This window comes from Eurosta solidaginis, chromosome 3 (genome assembly GCF_040869045.1).
Source record: "Eurosta solidaginis isolate ZX-2024a chromosome 3, ASM4086904v1, whole genome shotgun sequence".
Lineage (NCBI taxonomy): Eukaryota > Metazoa > Arthropoda > Insecta > Diptera > Tephritidae > Eurosta > Eurosta solidaginis.
Window position 1 is genome coordinate 162294467 of NC_090321.1, and position 20766 is coordinate 162315232.

The following is a 20766-nucleotide window of genomic DNA, read 5'->3' on the forward strand; positions in this document are numbered from 1 at the left end:
TATTGAATTGCGGATAGTATTTATTTTTGATAGTTGCAGTTGCTAACTTCCGCGTTGGCATCGTGTAGCATCTGTCCGGTTGGGGGGGAACTTGTAGCGCTCATGTCAAATATACCCTACAGGGCTATTCCAGTATCGAATTTTCGCCTACATAAGGTGATATGGCTACAATAGAAGAAGTATTGTAGGCGTTACATTAAATACCTACATACTTTTTGCATAAACCATAGCGGGATAATCAGGCGATTTTTGGAGAACAAAGAAAAAAAAATGTTCTTAAAGTACCCGTGGCGCTACATTTAGCAGTCGGTCACTTTAGTTCGGCTTAAAATACTATAGTTTTTTCTTCGTTGGGATTTGATTTAAGGCATTTAATTCTAAATTACATAATTAAATTTTACTTAATTCGTCAATAGTTAAGTCATCAGAAGTTAGTTCGTAAACCGTAATTTGTTAATAGTTATTTGATACCTACTTAATTCGTGAATATTTAATACGAAAAGGCAACAGTCATAAATACCTAGTTCACCACTTACTTAATTCGTTAAAACCCAATTAGCGCATACTTAACTCGCAATTACCAAATTAATTCATATTTATTCCGTATATATACCGAAATAGCTCATTCATATTGTGAAAATGCTTAATTCACTAATTCGTAATCTATTTAATTATGGCTAATTCGCGCGTACCTAATTCGCTAATTCTTGTTTCGCTAATACTTAATTGGTTTTCATATAACTAAGTACAATTTAATTCGCTCGTGCTTAACTCGAAAATACTTAATTCAATCCTCCTTATTTCGGTATAACGTAATTCGTCAATATCTAGTTCATACTTACTTCATTCAAGAATACTTAATTCAGATATACCTAATTTATACAGACCAGATTTAGAAATACCAAATTTAAGAATACTAATTCATGTATACCCAATTCAGGAATAACTAATTCAGAAATACCTAATTGAGACCTACCTATTTAAGGAAACCCTAATTTATGAATACCTAATTCGTCAATACCTAATTTATACATACTTAATTCAGGAATACCTAATGCATACATACTGTTACGAATATTAGCAAAACTAAGGAGTGCTGCCATCTCCAGGCCGATGCTAAGCAGTGACGTGAATCCACATCAATAATTCAATCATTATGTATCTACATAAACGAATCAATAATTGCGTCTACACATATGTACACATTCCGACGAGCAACATTTACATACAAGGCAGCGAGAGATGAGATGTCACACACAGATGAATTTACTTATATGCTTATGTGTGTGCGGGAGACTGTAAACTACAAACTCACATATGTACATCTGAGGAGCGCTAAAAAGTAGACAATTGTAAACAAGTAGAAACTATGTGAGAACTATACACACACGAATATAGTTGGTAAGTTCTGGAAATGGAAGAGCCTAGAAGTATGCAGCGTAAACTATAAAAGCGGGGCAGGCGAGTAAGAAGTAATTCAGTTTGAGTTGAGCAATCAATCAGTTATTGATTAAGCACGCGATCTGGCGGCCAATAGTAGAGTTTAATTTGAGTTATCAATCAGTTTGGTTATTAAGCCAGCGAGTAGCAAAGTATAAGTGTTATTGTGAAGTACTTTAATAAAGGCCATTTTTCCATTATTCAATATTGGAGTTATTTATTCAACAGTTTAGCGATACGAACTTAGCAGAGGATTGCAAATAAGAGGATTTGCAGGCAAATTCGTTACAATTGGTGTCAGAAGAGGAATTGTTGAATAAATTCCAGAGGACAACAAGGACATGGCAAAGTTCAGTGAATTGAAGATCCAGCAACTAAAGAAGGAGTTGGAGAGCCGTGGATTGAATACAAGCGGCGTTAAACTTGAAGTTCAGGCACGGCTACGAGAGGCAATGGAAGGAGAAGGAATTGATGTGGAAGAGTATGACTTTCATCTTGATGGCGAGGAAATAACAAAAATCGAAGAAACACCGCAGACAATGGTGAACACAGACTTGAACATGATTTTGGCTGCAATATCTGCTCAAACATCGACAGTGGCTTCTCAACTGGAATCGCAAAGGACAGATATAACATCTCAACTGGCATGTCAACTAGAAGAACAGAAAACGTATATGTCATCTCAACTAGAAGAACAGAAGACGTATATGGTATCCCAGATAGAATCACAAGAAACGCGTATGTCAGAAATGTCGACACAGATTACATCGAAGATGGAAGCACAAGAAACGCGTATATCCGAAATGTCGTCGCAAATGTCATCTCAGCTGGAATCGCAGGAGAACCGTATAACAGCGAAGATTGAAGCACAAGAGGCACGGATATCCGAAATGTCGGCTCAAATTTCAGCACAGATATCATCGCAGATCTCTGCTCAACTGGAAGAGCAAGAAGGACGTATTTCCTCGAAGTTGGAGGCGCAAGATACAAAAATTTTACAGTTTGAAGAAAAAATCGAGGCCGAGGTGGATGCTTTGAGAGGACGTATCGAGCAGTTGCAACTGAATCGCCCAGCAGTTTCAACTAGTAACTCAAAGGTAAAAACACCATCCTTTGACGGTTCTGTTCCTTTCCAGGTGTTTAAGATTCAGTTTGAGAAGACCGCAGCAGTGAACAACTGGAATGTGGAAGATAAAGTTGCCGCACTCTTCGTAGCATTGAAAGGACCAGCTGCCGAAATCTTACAGACTATTCCAGAGTACGAACGGAACAGTTATGACGCATTGATGGCTGCTGTAGAACGGCGATACGGAAGCGAACACAGGAAACAGATATTTCAAATAGAATTGCAAAACCGCTACCAAAAAGCTAACGAGACTTTGCAGGAGTTTGCTTCGGACATTGAAAGATTGGCTCATCTTGCAAATGCGAATGCACCCGTGGAATACACGGAACGAGTGAAGATTCAGAGCTTTATAAATGGCATACGAGACGTGGAAACGAAGCGAGCTACATACGCAAACCCAAAGCCAACATTCGCAGAAACGGTGTCACAAGCTCTGATTCAGGAAACAGCGTCGCTTCTGTGTAAGCCAGTTTTCAAAGCACGCCGTGTGGAAGTAGAAAGGCCAGAGTGGGTAGACGCAATATTGGAGGTGCTGAAAGGATCGCAAAAGCGGAGTGAAAAAGTTATCAAATGCTTCAAATGCGGGAAGTCCGGTCACATTGCACGTCATTGCGATCTTGGTCCTAATAGTTCCAACAATGTGGGTGGCCGTAAACGCAAAGCTGGAGGATATGAGCAAGAGCGAGTAAGAGATAAAGAACGAAAACTTGTCCCGGCTATTGAATGTCCTGTGATATATGTGTCGCAAATTGGAAGGAAATCAAGCAGTCTTACCGTCAGAGGGAATGTGGATGGCAAGGAGCGTGTACTGACTGTAGATACGGGCGCATCTCATTCCTTGATTCGATCTGATTTGGTCTACAAGAGAGTAAAGTCATTACCTGGAGCGAGGTTGCGTACGGTCACAGGCGAATATAACCAAGTCCAGGGAGAAGTAATATGTGAAGTCCTAATTGGGAAGGTCATGGTTCTACACAAATTCGTTGTGGCGGAGATCGTTGATGAAGTTATATTGGGAGTGGATTTCTTGGTTGACCATGACATCAAGATCGATATGCAGAGAAGGGTGATGCATTATGAGAACCAAGATGTGCCACTTAACTTCAGTTTGGAAAAAGGGTTCAGCAGTAAGCGAGTGCTGGTGGAGGAGATTCGACAGAGACCACGAAAGTCAAGGAAAGTAGGTCGAGCAAAGGTTGATGGATCGAATGTGCCAAATAAAGCGAAATTAAAAGTACCTGCGAGGAAAAGACCGGCATCAACAAACACTAATGGACGCACTAAAATGACTGAAAGAATTTTTCAGAAAGAATGCAAGGATGGTTTCAAGCCAGCGCGCACTTTTGTTGGGAAACGTCGGAACGATACTGAGTATGTGAAGCCAATCCGTCAAGAACAAGCTCTACAAAGTAGTTCTTCATTGGCCAAGCAACAGAGTGCGAGAGAACGATCCAGAATAATGAGTAGTAAGATGGAACACAGGTACGACAGGGAAAATAATTCGGAAGGTTTCCGGAATGGAGATTTGGTACTGTTAAACAACCCTCACCGGCGGAAAGGTGTTCCAGCCCAATTTCGGTGCAGTTGGGAAGGCCCGTACAAAGTTGTGAAGAAGATCAGTGATACCATCTACCGCATACAAACCACTGAGAAACCACGGATTAGAAGGGTGGTACAGTTGGAGATGCTAGCGGCGTTTAGATTGGGAGATTTGTCTGATCGGGACGATCAGACTTAGGTGGAGGGCAGTGTTACGAATATTAGCAAAACTAAGGAGTGCTGCCATCTCCAGGCCGATGCTAAGCAGTGACGTGAATCCACATCAATAATTCAATCATTATGTATCTACATAAACGAATCAATAATTGCGTCTACACATATGTACACATTCCGACGAGCAACATTTACATACAAGGCAGCGAGAGATTAGATGTCACACACAGATGAATTTACTTATATGCTTATGTGTGTGCGGGAGACTGTAAACTACAAACTCACATATGTACATCTGAGGAGCGCTAAAAAGTAGACAATTGTAAACAAGTAGAAACTATGTGAGAACTATACACACACGAATATAGTTGGTAAGTTCTGGAAATGGAAGAGCCTAGAAGTATGCAGCGTAAACTATAAAAGCGGGGCAGGCGAGTAAGAAGTAATTCAGTTTGAGTTGAGCAATCAATCAGTTATTGATTAAGCACGCGATCTGGCGGCCAATAGTAGAGTTTAATTTGAGTTATCAATCAGTTTGGTTATTAAGCCAGCGAGTAGCAAAGTATAAGTGTTATTGTGAAGTACTTTAATAAAGGCCATTTTTCCATTATTCAATATTGGAGTTATTTATTCAACAGTTTAGCGATACGAACTTAGCAGAGGATTGCAAATAAGAGGATTTGCAAGCAAATTCGTTACAATACGTAAATTCTTCGATACCTACTTTGTCTCTGCTTAAGTAGCGTAATGCTACAGTCACCTATGCCGAATACTTTTTCAAATTTTTCCATGCCTACTATTTGTTTACCAATTATGGTACCAATAAGCAGGAACAATAGCAGTAAGTACCGCAAGTCCTAGTTCAGCATTAGTTGAAGGTGAGTGAGATTTTTTTTTGAAAGCTTAGCGGGAGTTGCGACTAGTGAAACAACATTTTAAAATGAAAAGACAAAAGTTCTAAGTCCCTTTAAGTTGGGCAAATAAGACCTTATAGTGAAAAGTTAATTAAATCACTTCAAGACATTTTCTTCTGCCACTGAGCTTATAAAAAAAAGAAAGAAAAAAAAAACTTTTTAGATGCCGGAACCATGGCGTAATTCTAAAAGATAGAATTGAAAAGTTGTGCGTTTATCGTTTAAAGGAAATGAAGAAATAACCCTCCTTTAAATTAGTGAAAAGAGCGAATATGTTCCTGGTGTAGCTGTTTCTGTTCCTGGGCTCCTGTTCAAGGCTAAGTCATACACGAAACCCGTAGTGCCAAAGTTTTCGTTTCCGTCAAAATAATGAAATTTCTAAGTTGATGTCGTTCAGTGTACCATAATAATATTTAGATCCAATGCGAATGGAAAAATAAAGCTCTGGTTTAAAATGTTATATATTTGAATATTTCATGAAAGAGGGTATAACCTCATTAAATAATTAAAGAAAAGAAAGATAAACGTATATAATTAATACTAAGATTTATATAGTAGAAAAAAAAAAGTTTCAGTTTAAGTTAAATTGCAAAAAAAAAACGTATAATTAAAACTACCAATATTGAAATTTTTGGCGTTTAAGCATAGTGCATAATGTGAAATATTCGCAATATTTTTTCTTGTTACATAGTTCTGAGCGCTTTATCGCGTAGGTGCGTCCATATCGGTGTGCGTGTGCTGGCGAAGCAGACCACATACCTCCATTAATTTAAAGTCGCTAATCAGTCAATTTCATAGTAGAAGGCAAACCAATTCAAACGTAAATTTTTATTTAAAACAGATAGCTTACAACAACATGAACAAGCTTCCAATGTCGTCGTCGCTGGGCCCAACGTCGCATCGATGGATCAACCGAAGTTATGTAAGTAAAATTTATCAATCCTAATATCCATGATATGTATTTCGATCGAACTTACTAATTTCATGAAGAATTTTGTTGATTGTGGATCGATCTACATTCAGGCGATATATAAATTCATTTCTGGTTCGCTTAGTAAAACTCTTCGTTCAAATTGAAGAATCAAAGTAAATCTACACGTTAATGAGTTTAGGTTGAGGAAGATGTAGAATTTTTACTTTTATTCTGTGCTAAGAGGAATTTCTTAAAGAAAAAAAGGAGAACAGTCGAAAAATTGCGAATATTGAGGACTAGGCTAATTTTGGTTGTTATATATTAAGATTAACAACTAGGAAATAAATTCCCATCAGATCTTTGCTAGTACATATAACAAGTAGAATTTTTTTTTGGACTTAAATATTATACACTGAGTTCATAATTTCTTAAAATAAAATGTGAAACTTGAATTTTGAAATGAACGACTAAACTTTTCTTGGTCGATGACGAAATGTAGGTATATTATAAGCTGAAATGACGTAAGTAAAAATAGGGTTAACCTAAACGAATATCTCTCCCATGTTAACAGGTTGTGTGGGTATAGACAGGGGGGATTTTTCCACCTTTTTTTTCTGCCCGCGGCATTTGCTTTCGCAAACTACTCCATCTACCCAGATTTTCGAGACAGTTAATCGCAGGCGATTATTTATTTAATCGCAGGCTGTTTTTGTTATAGATTTTTTTTTTTTTTGTTTGGCTGCAGTTTGCATTTTGCTGGCTTCGTTTTGGTTTTGATTTTTTTTTGGTTTTCGGCATACAAGTTAAATCTTTTTGTACGACTTCGCAGCAGTGTGAGGAGAAGTTCGTTACATACTGTCAAAATTCATGAGAAAAGTTGCAGTCAGCTTTGCCAGCATAGTTTGAAATTAATAATCGACATAAACGATTTGATTTCGTTTTGATATGGCAGAAAACGAAACCAAATCATTTCGTTAATTTGACGTTCTTAACGTTAATAAACGAAACTAAATGACTTTTTTTCGTTTACTAACGTTAATTATCGTAACGAAATGATATCGGTTCGTTGGTTAAGCATGTCTGGTTCAACTATGCATGGTTAGCTCATCTGGAAAGCAACAAAATATGTCTGTTCAAATTGTCAAAATCTATGTATTGGTGTTGGTGCGAATGGCATGGAATGGAAACATAAAACTTAGCAGTTTTTGTATGTGTAAGTAAAATGTTGCCAATGTGTTGGTTTAATTTTGAGTTTGCCATCTCCTTTTGACAATCCCTTCGACCATGCAATGACATAAATAAAATCAGCTGATGAGATGATCCAACCTGTATAATTGAACCATGTTCTGTAAGTATGTCGTATCGTTGGACAAAAACATAGTTAGAAAATTGTGGCAATGATGTATCATGTTTTTCTCTTCAAATTTATTTTTTCAAATGTTCTTTCTTCGTTCATTTTACAGAATACATTTACGGCGTTATTATGTATAACGCAAAGCGACGCGAAGAGTCACTTTCACCCAAGTGAAACTAAATTCGTATCATATAAGAGCATTCATTAACTTCGGTGACTCTCAGTGACTGTAGGTGATTGTCTTACGTTTTTTCGTATTATATAGCGACGCAAAGTGTCACGAACACTCATTTTTGCTGTCAAAATAATCACTTGCTTGTGGGTCGCGTTTGCTTCATTCACTTCGTTTTTCATTTTCAAAAATTTTAAAGTGTCCCTACAGGTTTCAAATCCAGTTATTTACGATAGTGGATTGCAGGCATGCTTAACCAACGAACCGATATCACTTCGTTACGATAATTAACGTTAATAAACGAAACAAAGTCATTTCGTTTCGTTTATTAACGTTAAAAACGTCAAATTAACGAAATGATTTTGTTTCGTTTTCTGCCATATCCCAACGAAATCAAATCGTTTATGTTGATTATTAATTTCAAACTATGCTGGCAAAGCTGATTGATGGCGGAGTCATTAAAGGTGAAAGCATTAGCCGAGCTGATTACAACTTTTCTCATGAATTTTGACAGTACGAACATTTCTCAGAGTATTTTTGACATTACCACCAACGAATTACACAAACAAATTACATGGAGTTTGTGTGTGTATGTCCGCTCGTTGTTACCACCTTACGGCTCCACCATGGCTATAGCATTGCCAGCACAATTCAAACATAAAGTATCACGGTTTTGTTAACGTTTTTAACGTTAACGAAAGCTTTTCGTTTCGGTTAAAAACGAGATACAATTTATCTTGATAATTACTTTATCGATAATATTTCGAAGTGTTTCAACGGAAACGGTGGAAAGTTTTTGATAAACGATTAGCTTAACGTTAAGGTGCATCCCTGGTGGATTGGTAAAAAATTCGTTTCATTTGGATGAACCGTATCTTAGTTATAGGGGCGTACTTTTATTCTATTAATAAAAAATATAAGTCTGGATTTAACTTTTATTTTCGGACTTATAAAATAAATACCAGGATTTTATTTTTTTGTGTGGATTTTTTTGAAAAAGGATGCACGATTCGTCCTGAAAATGGTATGGGAATCCCCGGAATCCCATACACTTTCACCAAGGAATAGTTTTTAACCGGACTTTTTCGAGTCAAGAAAAAAAATTATTAAAATGAGTCACTGATTATAACTAATAGTTATACTATAGTTTTGTCACTACCTTCCGTTACGATCCTTATTTTCTTAGTTTTATGTCAAAAAACTAATTCTGAGTAATAGGAAAATAAAAATAATAATTTTATTGTGGATTTTTTAATAACTATAATAATTATACCTCTGTGCTACTTTTTTTAAAATGTTCTTATAAATCGCTGATTCTCGAACAACATAGTGAATTATTTCGAACCACAAAGGTGCATCGCAAATAATCTGTGTCGTCGACAATCATCGGTACAATTCAGGTACGCAACATCTAAGCCCAGAAGAATTAGGCGAGGGGTACAGGGTGGTGTCCTATCCTCGCTTCTGTTTAACTTCTATATATCGAAGCCCCTGACTGCACGACAATGGCTACAGGTCCCGGACCACCCATCGATGAGATAGGTAATAAAATAAAAAACTATCTCCTGATCTCTCCAGTTTTTCGCCTCGCGAACCCTGACATTGTCACCGACCAAATCGGCGAGTTTATTTATAGCATAGATGCGCCAAATGTCGACCATATTGAATATCCACGCCGATGGAGTCACGCTACCTTCTGTCTTACACCCAAAAATCCTGGGTGTGACGTTCGATCAGCATCTAAATTTTGGAGAGCATGCAACCAAATTATTCCTAAAATCCATATCCGTAATTATAGTGTTAACTACTTTGTATTCTTTACTTTAATTTTTAAAATAATTTTTAATTGAGTTTTCGTGTTAACTTAAACATTTTTGAATAACTTCTTATTACCAAAGTAATAAAATCTTCAAATCTCTTGCCGGCATCACTTGGGGTAAAGACAAAGAAACACTCGTTACCACTTACAAAGCAATTGGACACCCGATACTCACTGGAAGAAAATACAGGCTTGCCAAAATACTGCCCTCAGAACCGCCATAGCTGTCGTCTTATGTCCCCAGAACACCACGTACACAATAAGCCGGGAGTAGTCCACATTAGGGAGAGAAATGAAATGCTGAACAAACAGTTTATGTTGAATACCCAGAAAGCTGGGCATCCCAGCAGACATCTAATTGATGAGGATCAGTGATATAAACAAACAGGCGTCGGAGCTCCATACCGGGAATTGCCCGGCGAATCCGGTACTTAAAGAAAAATACTCAGCTAGCAGAAGAGGAACGACTCTCCCTACGGAAACAGGCGGTCACTCTAGCTCAACTTCGATCTGGGTACTGTAACAGGTTAAACTCTTACCTATCCAGAATCAACCCCGACTTACAAAATGTATATCCTATTTGGAATGTGTCCCCACATGTTAAACTCTTACCTATCCAGAATCAACCCCGACTTACAAAATTTATATCCTATTTGGAATGTGTCCCCACATGTCACCAACCATCTTTTTAATTATAATTTGAAACCAACGCTTCTAACACCCCTCTCACTTTGTCCAGCCCGGTTGAAAAAACAAGTTTCGTTGGACTCCCGTTAGAGGACATTGATGATCGGTCGCACATATTGGATGGGGCGAAGCACTGCTACAACAACGACAACAACATTGTCTTTATCGTTAGTACAACAACAAGAAAGACACCGCAGACTTGTAGGTATGGAGGGTAAAAAAACTTCAAAGGAGTTCATACTATAACCAAAATACTAGTTCGGATGGAAACTGGATTTGCCCATAACCATAAAATCCGCTTGGACTTGGAGACTGTTTCTGTAATTACAATAACAACTCTTGAGTAATCCCGCCTTTTGGATGAAGCAAAGCACTATTATTTTAACAACAACAACTACAACAAAACAATATAATAAATATGAAAATTAGCTTTTTCCTGAAAGAACTTAGCCATGCCTCTTATAAGCGCTGCATATGATTTGGCTGTTTTGGTTGTAATTCTCCAAATAGCTGCTCAGCTATCTCACTATTTTGATACTTTTTCTGCCTAAACAATTCAGTATGATAGCAATAATCATACGTAAAATAATTTTTTTTTTTTTTTTTTGTAAATTAAAATAGTGAAAATTACCTAGATTTATAAGTGCACTATATTAAGGCATCAGCCTTTGCACTGATTTGAATGTTGGAGATTCGAGTTCAACACTCAGCTCCCGAAAAGCTAGCTGATGAAGAAGTGAAATTCAGAAACATGTCCTAGTAACCATCGTCGTTTGTAAACTTACAATTTTTCTCTAATAGGTAGGTAGGTTGAACTGGTCGGTCCATGAGGACCTCACATAGACTGATTGAGTCCGTAGTGTTACCAGAAGTTTGTTTTAACGACCAAACTGAAAAACTCCACCAAAAACCAGGACCTATGTTATAAAATAACTCCGTCCTCTTGGCAAATACTAGAAGCTTCCTAGGACTTAAGCCACTTGCTGCTTCTAGATCTGACAGCTGTATCACTCCTAATAGCTGGAGTCTTAGCCTGGCAAGTGCAGGGCACGAGCACAGAACGTGCTCGATCGTTTCCTCCTCCAACCCGCACTTCCTACACCTGCTATCACTGACCAAGCCCAATTTAAAGGCATGTGACGCCAGAAGGCAGTGTCCAGTCAGAATACCCGTCATGAGTCTGCAGTCCTCTCTTTTTAATGATAGAAGCAACTGTGTTAGTCTAAGGTTGTAAGACCTACACATAATCTTCGACACTTTACAGCCCCGCGCTTGAACCCACGCCTTTTCTGCTTGGTCGATCATGTGCACCTCTCGCATTCGCTTAATCTCGCCCAATCTAATTGGGACGTCTACGGAGCAAGCTTCAAGGGATGCGCCCTTTTTAGCTAATTCGTCCGCTTTTTCATTCCCATCTATTCCCATATGCCCTGGGACCCAATATAGATGTATGCTTCTCCCTGTCCCGATTCTCTCCAGAGACTACTACCACTCTAACACGCATTTAGATGCCGTGCTATGCGAGATTATTGCCTTAATTGCTGCTTGACTGTCAATATAAAAGTTAACACGGTTGCAGCTTAAGCTATTCTCTTCCAGGGTTTCTACTGCTTTGGTTACGGCTAATATTTCCGCTTGGAAAACGCTACAGTAATCCGGCAGCCTGTAGGATCTGCTTAATTCCGGATCAGCGCAGTATACCGCAGACCCTACTCCTTCCACTATTTTGGAACCATCGGTGTACACATGTATCGCCTCGTCCGCCATTTGCGCACCCTTGCGCCAACCGTCCACCTCTATTGTGGCCTTAAGATCTCCCTCAAAGTGCAGGTAGGGAATCATGTAGTCTGTTCGTCTTGTGACTGAGGACGCTATACTACTATGGCCATATGGTCGGCGCTCAAGCTGCCCCGAAGCATCGAGCCTGGTTGCGGTCGTTAACGCTTTGTTATTTGCTACCAGGTCTACAGGTGGAATGTGCAGAATGGCATACAGTGCAGCCGTCGGGGTTGTTTTCAGGGCTCCCGTAATGCAAAGCATCGATAGTCTGCATACCCCCTCTAATTTTTTGAGGTATGTTGTTTTTTGTGTGGCTTTCCACCAAACAAGAACTCCATAGTATAGAATAGGGCTTACAATCGCTGTAAAAACCCAATGAGAAAGAGAGGGCGATAGGCCCCACGTACACCCCAGCATTCTTTTACATGCATAGAGTGCCGTTGAGGCCTTCTTGACCCTCTCCTCCAAGTTGAGCTTCCATGACAGCTTACTGTCTAGGATGATTCCTAGATATTTTGTGCAAGGTTTCTCCTGTAAGGTCACCGCTCCTAATTTAGGCCTGGTCCAATTTGGGACCTTGTACCTCTTTGTAAACAAGACCATATCCGTCTTCTCCGCATTGACTTTCAGCCCGACATTAGATGCCCAGGTATGAATATCCCGAAGCGCCCGATCCATCAAAGAACTAATCGTTGGAAGGCATTTTCCACTTATGACAATTGCAACGTCATCTGCGTAAGCCGTAAGTTTTACGGGTCCCTCATCGAATTGCCTGAGCAGTTGGTTGATGACCAGTGTCCACAGCAGAGGTGATAGCACCCCTCCCTGCGGCGTGCCCCTGTCCACTGATTTCGTGGCCTCGTACAATCCCCATTGTGATGTAATCTTTCTGCAATTTAACATGCATCCGATCCATCTGATTAAGGCAGGATGTACTTTAATGTAATTAAGACCATCCATAATCGCCCATTTTGCAACATTATTGAAAGCCCCGGCAATGTCCAAGAAGACTCCTAGAGCATACTCCTTATATTCCAGGGATTTCTCTATGCTTATTACCACCCTATGCAATGCGGTGTCTACCGACTTGCCTTTGGTGTACGCATGCTGTGTTGTGGAGAGCAGCTTTTCATCCACGTTGGACTTTATGTACACATCTATCAGCCTCTCAAAGGTTTTGAGCAGAAATGATGTTAAGCTAATGGGTCTATAGTCTTTGGGATACACGTGACCGATCTTCCCCGCCTTTGGTAGAAAAGCTACACGAGCAGTTTTCCAAGAGTGCGGTACATGATTCAGTCTTATGCACCCATCGAATATTATTTTAAGCCATTCCACGACCGCCCTACTTGAGACTTGTAGCATGGCCGGGAATATACCATCTGGGCCCGGCGATTTAAACTTAGAAAACGTCTTCACTGCCCACTCGATCTTGGTATCGGTCACCAAGCCCGGCACCACTAGCTCCGTAATCGAAGTGTGAGTGATGTCTGCTGGTTCTTCTAAACCGTCTCCCGATGGGAAATGTGTATCGAGAAGCACCTCAAGGGATTCCTCACTATCACGTGACCATTCCCCGTTCTCTTTCTTTATTAGTCCCTGGACTATGTTTCCCTTTGCTAGGACTTTTTTCAACCGTGCTGTTTCACTGGAGCACTCTATGTCCGTACAGAAACTTTTCCATGAGTTTCTCTTCGCCCTGGTAATTTCACGCTTGTAGATCCTCAGTAGATCCCTGTACTCGTCCCGACACGCTTCGCTTTCCGCGGTCTTTGCGAGTTTAAACATTTCTTTTACCTGTCTTCTTAGAAGACTCAGCTCATTGCTCCACAATGGCGGCTTTGCTTTTCCTCTGAATCTTCTTAGAGGGCAAGCTTTGTTATAAGCAGTCATAAGCGTCCTTGTTAGGAATTCATTCGACTCCTCCAGTTCCTCCACATTAGCAACATCTTTGGGTTCTCTAATATCAATTACAAAAACCATTGTATAAAGCAATATGAGCAAAGCTCGCTAATTAAATACATATGATCATATTGATAAAAATCATATCCACACCATTAGGAATAAACTACAAACAGAGTGTATGTGCCTACATGGTGATCAAAAGGAATATAAACAAAAAGGCAACTCTTAGAGACCAATTGTACAGCGAACAACGGGACATTCATATGGCTCAGCAGCTAAAGGCATCAGCCTTTGCACTGATATGAATGTTGGAGATTCGAGTTCAACGCTCAGCTCCCGAAAAGCTAGCTGATGAAGAAGTGAAATTCAGAAACATGTCCTAGTAACCATCGCCGTTTGTAAACTTACAATTTTTCTCTAATATAAATTACAAAAACCATTGAATAAAGCAATATGAGCAAAGCTCGCTAATTAAATACATATATAGACTATGTTATAAAAAAATATTATTTTTAGTCTTTTAGTTTAAATTCTTTAGTTTATTAAAGTGACGATAGCGTCGAAAGCATCATTTGCTATCTGGATGCGAAAGAAGCAGGCATAATTAACTGGAAAGGCACGTAACGCAACTGGTGTGACACCACGATATAAAGCCAAAGGACCATCGGTACGCATTAGATCCACGAAGCCGCTGCGCACGCCACGCGGATAGTTGCCTGCGGGAGCTGTTTGCAATCTGCTCTTGAGTACATCAGCTGGCATACCCACCATCCAATATGCTATACCCGTTGCACCACCAGCAAAAATTTTTGAACCGATGCTTATCTTTTCGCTGCCAGTTTGCTCTTTGACCTTATCTTGAATATACTCGTAGGTGAGAAAATAGAAAGCATTTGCGGGTAAATCACACAACAGCGTCGCACATCTCCCTTTGTATAAGCTACGTATACCGTCTTCCTTGTAGAATTTCGAGGCAGTATCTTACATACCCTTGTATTTACGTTCGCCACCTGACGATTGCTGCACTTGTAATAAGCATTTAATATGTTCTCCAGGCGCTGTAATAACGGTTGACATCAACCCGGAAAAATAGCAAGCAATTCCAATTTGGGTGTATGTTAGCTTTACATTTTCACCTGCTTGTTGCACACGTTTACCCAATGCATAACCAGCTAAGCATAACCTTTGTATAGGCCTGTGACGCCTTCATTCTTTATAGTTTTGGCAGCACAATCGAAAGTGCCCTTGTACAATGGCGGTTGACCAGGAGCGGGGTTGGACATTGTTTGGAGGCGAACCTTAATTGTGTCCAATGGATGTCTCGAGTGTACATTGTATATGCAACCAAATCCGCCACTCAAAAAAGCCTTCAAAGGATTTGCCTTACGTTCTTGCGCTGGTACAATAAATATTGGTTTACGCTGTTTTTATTTATTTACAATTATCTTGCCCTGCAATATTGCCGTCTTGTTAAAACGATATTATTCCGAAAAAATTGCACTGCAAAGCTTTCCGAAATAAAAAAAAGTAACAAGTGCATATACTGGCTATGTATTGGGTTTGACAGTTTCAGTGAATACGTAGTGACTACGTAAGAGGACAAACGCGAATACGTAAGAAGTTATAAAATACGAATTCTGGGTGAATGTGAATGTGAGTGAATGCGACGCAAACATTCACGGTGACATACATAATACGGGCCTTAGTGATTTCAACTGTATCTAATAGTGCGCACGTGTTTTATTGTGTTCTTCATAAAATTTTTTTCACTGTTTGTATTTTCGTTTTGTCTTTTGGACATATACGTGTGGGTGTATTTCGACAGCGCATTTTTTGTTTGCACATGTGCTTTTCTTAAATAAAATATCTTGCCTTCAACATGGAGTTTTAGTGAATTTTTTTCCGTTCTCTTGAAGAAAATGCCTCGAGCCAGACGTCAAAATATCGGTCGACGTACGCGTAGTGCTAACAGAATCTTACCTCAAAGAAGAGCGCAAAGTATTGATGACCTGTCACAACAAAATAAAATACGACGTGAACGATATGCACGAAATAGATCTGCAGAAACACAGCGGCAAAGAAATCCAGCACAACCAAGACAAATACGACGTCGTGTTCTAGAAAACAAATATCGTGCTGATTTTAATTACGATCCACAAATTGATTACAGTATGCATTGATATATTGGATTAATGAGTGCGATATGTCCACATTGTGAAGCAGCTAAGTTTCTGGGTGAAACGGCTGGCATGTGTTGTGCTAATGGCAAAGTGAAATTGCCGGCATTTGAAACTCCACCTGATCACCAATGTCGAAGCATTTTATGAATCATATACAAGAATACAATTCATCGTTTCAAATGACTTCTTTTGGTGCTACAAAAATTATAAGAGACAATTTTATGCCGGCATTTAAGGTGATTACTTCATGCGGAATATCTACGTGTTCTGTAGATCTAAGTAACAGTTTCTACAATGTTTTTAAGGATTCTAATCCAACATCGCAGCCACCGTGGTGTGATGGTAGCGTGCTCCGCCTATCACACCGTATGCCCTGGGTTCAACTCCCGGTCAAAGCAACATCAAAATTTTAGAAAAAAGATTTTTCAATTAGAAGAAAATTTTTCTAAGCGGGGTCGCCCCTCGGCAGTGTCTGGCAAGCGCTCCGATTGTATTTCTGCCATGAAAAGCTCTCAGTGAAAACTCATCTGCCTTGCAGATGCCGTTCGGAGTCGGCATAAAACATGTAGGTCCCGTCCGGCCAATTTGTAGGGAAAAATCAAGAGGAGCACGCCACAAATTGGAAGAGAAGCTCGGCCTTAGATCTCTTCGGAGGTTATCGCGCCTTACATTTATTTTTTTAATCCAACATCAAATTACATTGCATACATATTACCGATTCAAGGTCAGATTTATCATCGAGCGGGTGCATTGTTACCATTTCCTAACGCTAACCATCAATTTTTGCGAATATATTTTATCGGAGATGAAAATCGTGAGTTGGATGAACGTTGCACAATTGGCTCACATACAAAACGAGCGATTATTTGCGATCTCCAAAGATTTTTTCATCAGAACAATGAATTGGTGAAATTGTTCAAAACCGCTCTCGATCGTATGCTATCTGATAATCACAAAATCATAATCAGAGCGGATAAAACGCCTTTTGGTGAGCATGCCAGAAGATTTAATGTACCGACGATTGATGAAGTGGCAATTGTAATTGTTGGCGATCAGTTTCAATCCCGCGATATTGTACTACATCGTAGAAATGAACAATTATAGCGTGTTTCGGAACTTCATCGCAGCTACGACGCATTACAATATCCAATTCTACATTGGAAGTGATTATGGTTATCACATTAATATACCAATGATAGATCCAAGACCCGGTAAATAATATACTAATTATATTAATCAGATATTAAATAAAAACTAAAATTTAAAATCGAATGAATATATTTTTTACAGGTCGAGATGTTCAAAAGAAAGTTAGTGCGATGAATTATTATTCTTACCGATTGATGATTCGTGCACAAGAACAAAATTACATTATGAGATGTGGTAAACCTTTTCACCAATACATTGCAGACATGTATGTAAAAATTGAAACTGAACGTCTCAATTTCATCCGATTCAATCAAGCCAAATTGCGATCTGAAGAGTATATACATTTGCAAGATGCAATAGCGAATGATGCAAATGTGAATGATATCGGACGTCTGACGATATTACCAGCTTCTTATATTGGTAGTCCACGCCACATGCACGAATATGCACAGGATGCTATGTCATATGTTCGAAAATACGGCCGACCAGATCTTTTCATCACTTTTACGTGTAATCCGATATTGAACGATATAAAAAATAATTTGTTCGAAGGTCAGTCACCAACAGATCGACAAGATGTCACAGCACGTGTATTCCGGCAAAAATGGATGGCACTGATGGCTTTAGTTGTGAAATTAAGCGTTTTTGGAAAGGTACAATGTTGGATGTACTCGATTGAATGGCAAAAAAGAGGTTTGCCACACGCACACATATTGATATGGCTGGTACGTAAAATAACACCGAAAGAGATTGATAGCGTCATATTAGCCGAAATACCAGATCAAACCATCGATCCAGAATTATTTGAAGTGGTAACAAAAACATGATTCATGGTCCATGCGGTGAAATAAATATGAATTCACCATGTATGATCGATGGGAAATGTTCAAAGGGGTATCCGAGAGCATTAATTTCCGATACCATAACAGGCAATGACGGATATCCATTGTATCAACGTCGATCATTTGAAAATAATGGTAAAACGGCGATAATAAGAGTGCGCAATCAAGACCTCGAAGTTGACAATCGTTGGGTCGTGCCATATTCACCGATACTGTCAAAAGTTTTTCAGGCTCACATAAATGTTGAGTACTGTAACTCAGTAAAGGCTATCAAATACACTTGTAAATATGTGAATAAAGGAAGTGATATGGCTGTTTTTAGAGTAGATGGTGAAAATAGAAATGATGAAATCACTCAATATCAAATGGGGAGATACATAAGCAATAATGAAGCATTTTATCTTTTCATTTCCTTTGCACGAAAGACATCCTGTTGTTGTCCATTTGGCAGTTCATCTGGAGAATGGTTAACGAGTTTATTGCACTACTGAGAATGTACAGCAGAGAGCAACACAACCACCAGCAACTACTTTAACTGCTTTTTTTCAATTTTGTGAAATCGACACATTTGCCAGAAATTTGATACATGTTGATAATCCGCAATATTACACCTGGAATGCATCATCGAAAAAATTTCACCGGCGTTAACCAGGAGCACCAGTTGATGGTCATCCAGGTATTTTGTAAACAGATGCCTTGGGCAGTATGTATATGGTACATCCCAGCAATGCTGAATGTTTCTATTTGCGAATGTTGTTGGTAAACATTCGAGGACCAAAATCATTTCAGGATTTAAGAACAGTTCACGGTCATTTTTGTCAGACATATCCCGAAGCATGTCAGCTCTTGCATTTGTTACAAGATGGCACTCATTGGGACGCAACACTTCATGATGCATCGATTTAATCTCATCCACAGCAAATATGAATGCTATTTTCGATTATAATATCAACATGCATGCCATCGAATCCAATTGAATTGTGGAATAAATATAAAGATTACATGACTGAAGATATTTTAATTCGGATGCGTCGTAGAGCAATGGATCCTGATTTGCGGATTACTTCGGAAATGTACAATGAAGCTTTGATAATAATTGAAGATATGTGTCTTGCGATTGCCAATAAAGCATTGTATTAGTTAGTTAGCTTTGATTTCACCATATCGTCCAATGCATGATTTATTTGATCGAGGGTTGCAGCGTGAACAACAATTCGATTGTGACGATTTACGTACATTTGTTCAATCCAACATCACCAAATTGAACAATCAACAAAAGGATATATATGAAAAAATCATGCAAGCTGTTTCTGATAACACTGGTGGATTATATTTTTTGGATGCACCTGGCGGCACCGGAAAAACATTTGTGATTTCTTTGATTTTGGCAACTATTCGATTGCAACATAAAATTGCTTTGGCACTCGCTTCTTCTGGAATTGCTGCAACTGTATTGGATGGAGGACGAACAGCTCATTCAGCTTTAAAATTGGCATTGAATATACAGGTGGTTGAAACTCCAACCTGTAACATATTCAAAAATTCAGCGATGGCAAAAGTTTTGCAACAAGCAAATGATCAGTGTACAATGGCAAACAAAAAATCATTGGAAGCATTAAATCGAACGATGCAAGATTTACGTGGAAACCCACGGCTTTTTGGTGGTGCTTTAACTTTATTGTCAGGTGACTTTCGACAAACAATATTTGTACAATTATCCAATCGAAAGAAGAATTAATTGAACTAGTGTTTCCAAATATTGTTCAAAATTACATGAATCATTATTTGTTGAGTGAACGCGCAATACTGACACCAAAAAATGTACACGTCAAGGAAATCAATCATCACATTCTGAAAAAATTGCCAGGTGTGGTGACAACATATAATTAAGTGGATAGCGCAATGAATCAAGATGAGGCAGTGAATTATCCATGAATTTTTGAATTCATTGGAACCGTCTGGTATGCCACCGCATTGTTTAAATTTGAAGGTCGGCTCATCAGTTATTTTATTACGGAATTTAAATGCACCAAAATTGTGTAATGGAACAAGACTGAATGTAAAAAAGTTGATGACGAATATAATTGAAGCAACAATGCTGACCGGCAAAGCGAAAGGTGAAAATGTGCTTATACCGCGAATCCCACTGATACCAACGGACATGCCATTTGCGCTTCCAGTGCGCTTGTCATTTGCTATGTCCGTCAACAAGGCGCAAGGACAAACGCTTCGAGTATGCGGATTGAATTTGGAGGAACCGTGCTTTTCGCACGGACAGCTATACGTTGCTATGTTTGTTTATTCATATCCCAGATGAAAAAACGAAAAATGTAGTGTATCCAAATGTTTTGGATTAAGAATTGAAATAAAGATTAAAAATGCTATGATATTTTATTCCTTTTCCAATATTTCTATTGGTGTAGCGAAGCACACCGGGTTCCCGCTAGTTTGTTATATACGACAGAGTAGCCTGCAGGGGTAGCGTGTAAATGTATTGTGACGAACACTAGCAACACTAAGGGATACTATCATCTCTAAGCCGATACTGAGCAGTGACTTGTATACACATAACCAAATTAATCATTATGTCTACACAAATGTCCATACAAGCAGCGGAGAGCAACGCACAAACACATGCATATATCTGTGCAAGTATCATTCACATATACACGGGCATATGAGAAGCTATATACGTGCATCAGTAGTTATAATTTTATAGATGGTAACTAAGTAAATTCTGGAAATGCCTAGAAGTATGGAACCAGGAAATCGA

General features: G+C 39.0%; 1 protein-coding gene and 1 pseudogene across 8 annotated transcripts in view; both read right to left on the minus strand.

Annotated features, from left to right (window-relative positions):
- LOC137244515 (uncharacterized) overlaps positions 1-20766 on the minus strand; it is a 304677-nt gene that overhangs the window by 263278 nt on the left and 20633 nt on the right. The gene's annotated exons all lie outside the window — the stretch shown is intronic.
- Positions 14357-20766, minus strand: part of LOC137246040 (congested-like trachea protein) — a 44808-nt pseudogene continuing 38398 nt past the window's right edge.